A 6,614-nucleotide genomic window follows, 5' to 3' on the forward strand; every position below is an offset into this window, starting at 1 on the left:
GGGTGTAGTGGGGGTCCTATGTAGGTATATGGGGTGACAAGTAATGTAGTGATTGGGGTGTAGTGGGGGTCCTTAGTAAGTATGTTGGGTGACAAGTAACGTAGTGATTGGGGTGTAGTGGGGGTCCTATGTAGGTATATGGGGTGACAAGTAATGTAGTGAATGGGGTGTAGTGGGGGTCCTTAGTAGGTATGCTGGGTGATAAGTAATGTAGTGATCGGGGTGTAGTTGGGGTCCTATATAGATATATGGGGGATGGGTGCAGGAGCACCGGTAATTGCAATGCCAGTGTCTCAGTGAGATTCTTTGCAGAGAACTTGGCCTGGGTGTCACAGGAAGATGTATAGACAACCTGTGTGTGCGCCATTAATGGCTATGATGGGAAATAGAAGTGCTGGAGAAAGCCCAGGGGTGAATTTCGGCTTCACCTCCACCAGCACATTCATCCAGTCCTTTCAAATATTGATCTGCTCATAAGAAATCATGATGTGAGAAGACCAATTGAGTCCCTTCTTGGTCTGTAGCTGCATGCTGACTGAGTGATTGAACCCCCTCCATCCTCCTCTCCCCCCTCCACCCTCCTCGCCCCCCTCCATCCTCCTCTCCCTCCTCCCTCCTCCATCCACGCTTCCCCTGTATATCTGCAGCATCAGCTCCCGCTCCTCCGCGCATGCGCGTTTCCTACCGCCGCAGTACAGAGCAGAGGCGGAGGAGAGGGGGGTCGCCACTTTTACGGCGGGTTAAGTGGGATTAATACAAAACCTCCATTATATTTTTCGAGCGACTTGAACTGATCAAAACGCTGATTTTTTTCCCTTTCTCCAGCCCGTGAGCTGGATGGCGGAGAGGGGAGATGACACGACGAGTGTTGGAGATGGGATGTCGGTGCTCAGCCTGCACTGCAGACTCCATGTGCTTCTGACATCAGCACCCCCCCCCCCCATCCTGTGCTCCCCCTTCTCCTCTGTAAACCTACCTACCATGAGGGTTTTCTTCATACACCTACCTACCGTGAGGGTCTCCTCCATACACCAGCCTACCATGAGGGACTCCTTCATACACCTACCTACCACGAGGGTCTCCTTTACACACCTACCTACCACGAGGGTCTTCTTCATACACCTACCTACCACGAGGGTCTCCTTTACACACCTACCTACCACGAGGGTCTTCTTCATACACCTACCTACCACGAGGGTCTCCTACATACACCTACCTACCACGAGGGTCTCCTCCATACACCTACCTACCACGAGGGTCTCCTCCATACACCTACCTACAGCAAGGGTCTCCTTCATACACCTACCTACAGCGAGGGTCTCCTTCACACACCTACCTACCACAAGGGTCTCCTCCATACACATACCTACCTACCATGAGGGTCTTCTTCATACACCTACCTACCATGAGGGTCTCCTCCATACACCTACCTACCACAAGGGTCTCCTTCATACACCTACCTACCACGAGGGTCTCCTTCATACACCTACCTACCACGAGGGTCTCCTTCACACACACATACCTACCACGAGGGTCTCCTTCATACACCTACCCACCATGGGGGTCTCCTCCACACACCTACCCATCTTGAGGGTCTCCTCCAGACACCCACTCACCATGAGGGTCTTCTCCGTAAACCTACCCACCATGGGGGGTCTCCTCCACACACCTACCCACCACGAGGGTCTCCTCCATTCATCTACCTACCCACCCACCATGAGGGTTCCGCTCCCCTGGAAGATGGGGGGGTGGGGTGCATTGGGATCCATAGGCTGGGGGCCCAGCAGGAGCAGAACCTTAGTACAGGCTGGGAATTCCTGCCCTGGCCAATCAATGTGCTGCCCTGGACCATGCCAGTGTGCATCTTACTGACTTATATTACAGATGTGATGGCAGGACAAGCACTATGTACATACATGATCAGACCCATCTCACCATGCCAGGGTGCCAGCCTGCTGACTTATATTACAGGTGTGATAGCTGGGTAAGCACTGGTTACTTACATGATCAGACCCATCACACCATGCCAGGGTGCCATCCTACTGATTTATATTACAGGTTTGATGGCAGGAGAAGGACTATATACATACATGAGCAGACCAATCACACCATGCCAGGGTGCCAGCCTACAGACTTATATTACAGGTGTGATGGCAGGAGAAGGACTATATACATACATGAGCAGACCAATCACACCATGCCAGGGTGCCATCCTACAGACTTATATTACAGATGTGATGGCAGGACAAGCACTATGTACATACACGATCAGACCCATCTCACCATGCCAGGGTGCCATCCTACTGACTTATATTACAGGTGTGATAGCAGGGTAAGCACTGTATACTTACATGATCAGACCCATCTCACCATGCCAGGGTGCCATCCTACTGACTTATATTACAGGTGTGATAGCAGGGTAAGCACTGTATACTTACATGATCAGACCCATCTCACCATGCCAGGGTGCCATCCTACTGACTTATATTACAGGTGTGATAGCAGGGTAAGCACTGTATACTTACATGATCAGACCCATCTCACCATGCCAGGGTGCCATCCTACTGACTTATATTACAGGTGTGATAGCAGGGTAAGCACTGTATACTTACATGATCAGACCCATCTCACCATGCCAGGGTGCCATCCTACTGACTTATATTACAGGTGTGATAGCAGGGTAAGCACTGTATACTTACATGATCAGACCCATCTCACCATGCCAGGGTGCCATCCTACTGACTTATATTACAGGTGTGATAGCAGGGTAAGCACTGTATACTTACATGATCAGACCCATCTCACCATGCCAGGGTGCCATCCTACTGACTTATATTACAGGTGTGATAGCAGGGTAAGCACTGTATACTTACATGATCAGACCCATCTCACCATGCCAGGGTGCCATCCTACTGACTTATATTACAGGTGTGATAGCTGGGTAAGCACCATCACACCATGCCAGGGTGCCAGCCTACAGACTTATATTACATATGTCTAGTGACAGGGGAGGAACTATGTACTGTACATACATGCTAATTTGGATCAGGCAGCACTGCACCTAATGTGTGAAAACATCCCTATCATAGCAGCTACTATATAGAAAATAAAAATAAAGCAGTGTTAAGTATAAATATTGTAGTGTCAATATAAAATATTGATATTCCAGCACATGAAACAATGTGAAAAGATACAAAAGATACAAAAAAACAATCACAGTGAAATTACTATCTGTATATGTACAGACATGATCTAACGCACCATACCCTGCCAGGATGCCATCCTACAGGTAAAGAACTTTAAATACAGCACAGTGGTTAGCACTTCTGCTTGTAGCATTAGGGTCCTCACTTCAAATCCCGGTCACAACCTTATGTGAATGGAGCTTATGTGAGCTTTGTTTCTGCTCTTTAAAGTGGATGTAAACCCACTCTCATCCTTTCTAAACTACTGCCATAGTGCTGATCTATACGGATATAGATGCCTCCTGCATGTATCCTTACCTGTCAAATGTCTCCCCTCTGTCTGTTATAAGAACTGAAAAACTGCAGATTCTGTGGGTGGGTCTGTTGTCTGGAGCTCTGTGGGTGGAGTTGTAATGTCAGTAGACTCCCCGCCCTCCTCTACACGTCACTTGTCAACATGCATTTTTTTCTGTGTATTCCTTACACTAAATTCTGCTATGATCACTAACATCCAGTCAAAATCCAGAAAAGTAACCACATGACTTCAGAAAAGGAGTGGGGGTGGGAATTAAAAAATAATGCCTGTCTCCAGGCTAGTGCATGAGATATGTAAATAACCTGTCACTCACAGCAAGAGGGCGGAACGCACCAAGGTTTTTCTCTGTAGGTCCGTTTTATTTCACTGAACAATAAAAGAGGATTGCTCAGATCTGGATTAACTCTTTGTGGCAAGACTGGGCACAGATGATAGGAAATCGTATACTCTACATTGTGACAGCAAAAAAAAAATGGGTTTACCGTATTTTCCGGCGTATAAGACGACTTTCTGGATGCAAAAACATGCATCCAAAGTCGGGGGTCGTCTTATACGCCGGGTACGGGCTCACTTTTTTTTTCCAGCGGTGACAGTCTCCCATGCTGCGAGCGCGAGCGTGAATGATTTCAAAGCCGCGCCTTCTCTTCAGAGTGTTCTGTGATAGGCGGAACACAAATCTTCCCAGCAGCGCCTCTGTTCTGTGTTCCTCCTATCACAGATGCCTTCTCATCCTCGGACGAGATGAGAAGACGTCCGTGATAGGCGAAAAACAGAACAGAGGCGCTGCTGGGAAGATTTGTGTTCCGCCTATCACAGAACACTCTGAAGAGAAGGCGCGGCTTTGAAATCATTCACGCTCGCGCTCGCAGCATGGGAGACTGTCACCACTGGAAAAAAAAAGTGAGTGTTTGCGGTCAGACACAGTGGGGGTAACTGATGGCACAGCAGAGAGGGGCAAGTGATGGCACAGCAGAGAGGGGCAAGTGATGGCACAGCAGAGAGGGGCAAGTGATGGCACAGAGAGGGGCAAGTGATGACACAATGAGAGGCAAGTGATGACACAATGAGAGGCAGGTGAGGGGCAAGTGATGGTACAGTGAGGGGCAAGTGATGGCAATGTGGGGGCATGTAATGTAATGGCACAGTGAGATTTGAAAAAGCCTGTTTCTGTCAGCGGTTCTGGCTACCCCTCAGCTTCTAGAAAGACTAGTAAGAAGGGGGTAGTCTTATACAGTGAGTATATCCCAAAATCAAAATTTTTCCTGGAAAATTAGGGGGTCGTCTTATACGCCGGAAAATACGGTACATCCACTTTAAGGCATGTTGGTAGTCAAATTGGTTCTGATGTGTTTATGTATACATGTGAGATAGGGACATTAGATTGTAAGCTCTTTTAGGGCAGGGACTGATGTGGATATACAATATGTAAAGCGCTGTGTAAATTGTAGGTACTATTTAAAAACCTGTAATGAATAAATAAAATACACAATAAAAGCAATCAAACCTTGGCAAGGTTACCACCTCGACTGATATTTATTGCACAGGTCTTGTGGGACATGATCAAGGCAATCACACACCACCAGGGTTGGCATGCAGCACAGTGGCTCAGTGATTAGCACATTTAAACGAAGGTCTCCAGTTCAAACCTCAGTCAGGTAACTATGCACATGGAGTTTGCATTGGTGTCCTCCCACACTCCAAAGACATGTGGGTAGCTTATTGGGCTCCTGTCCAAAAACTGGCCCTTGGGACTGATGTGAATGCACAGTATAAATTGTCAGTGCCATAAAACGGCTGTTATAAACTGATACATGATAAAGCAATCATACTCTGCCAGGGTTGCCACCCTACTGACTTATATTACTCAGGTCTAGTGGGAGGGTAAAGCACTGCTTGCATTTCATTGACCTTTTAACTGGTAATAATAACAATTGTCTGGGCAATCCCTGAAATGATTCTAAATTCTGGCAGTAGTACAACATTAATCTAGGCCTTTCTTCCTTGCAGCACCAGAGTCTATGGTCAGGACACTATCTGCATGGAGTCTGCACATTTCCCCTGTGTTAGATTAGGTTTCCATTGGTTGCATCATGCTTATAGGTTAATTGGCTTATGTCTAAATGGACCCTATTGTGATTCTGTATCCATATGAGATGGGAACCTTAGATTGTAAGCTCCTGGAGGACAGAGACTGATGTGAATTAATACTGCATATATTGGGGTGGATTCAGGTAGGGGCGCGCACTACTACGAAGGCACACCGTTTTTACGCTACGCCTCCGTAAATTACTTGAGCTACGCTTCATTCACGAAGCATTTGCTCCGTAATTTGCGGGGGCGTTGCATTAAAATGGCCGGCGTAAGCGCGCGTAATTTAAATGATCCCGTAGGGGGCGTGGATCATTTAAATTAGGCACGTTCCCGCGCCGAACGTAGTGCGCATGCTCCGTCGGGAAACTTTCCCGACGTGCATTGCGGTAAATGACGTCGCAAGGACGTCATTTGCTTAGACGAGAACGTAAATGGCGTCCAGCGCCATTCACGATCCACTTACGCAAACAACGCAAATTTCGAAAAACGCGATGCGGGAACGACGTCCATACTTAGCATTGGCTGCGCCTCCTAATAGCAGGAGCAGCCTTACGACGGAAGCGCCGTACGCAAACGACGTAAGACTCTACGCCAGGGGTCTCAAACTCAAATTACCTGAGGGCCACAAGACAAGTTTTCATATGCCATGGGGGGCCGCATGCAAACTTTCAAACTTCAAAAACAACAGTACTGGTGTCAGCGAACACATTATTAACCCCCAGCACTGGTGTCAGCGAGCGCATTATTACCACCAGCACTGGTGTAAGTCAGGGTTTGACAGATTTGCTTGGAATCTAGGAGCCAGCTAAAATAGTTAGGAGCCAGAAAACGCACCCCGTCCCGACGAGCTTGCTCGCAGAAGCGAACACATACGTGAGCAGCGCCCGCATATGTAAACGGTGTTCAAACCACACATGTGAGGTATCGCCGCGATTGGTAGAGTGAGAGCAATAATTCTAGCTCCTCTGTAACTTAAAACATGCAACCTGTAGATTTTTTTAAACGTCGCCTATGAAGATTTT

Source organism: Rana temporaria, chromosome 1, assembly GCF_905171775.1.
Source record: "Rana temporaria chromosome 1, aRanTem1.1, whole genome shotgun sequence".
NCBI classification, from domain to species: Eukaryota; Metazoa; Chordata; class Amphibia; order Anura; family Ranidae; genus Rana; species Rana temporaria.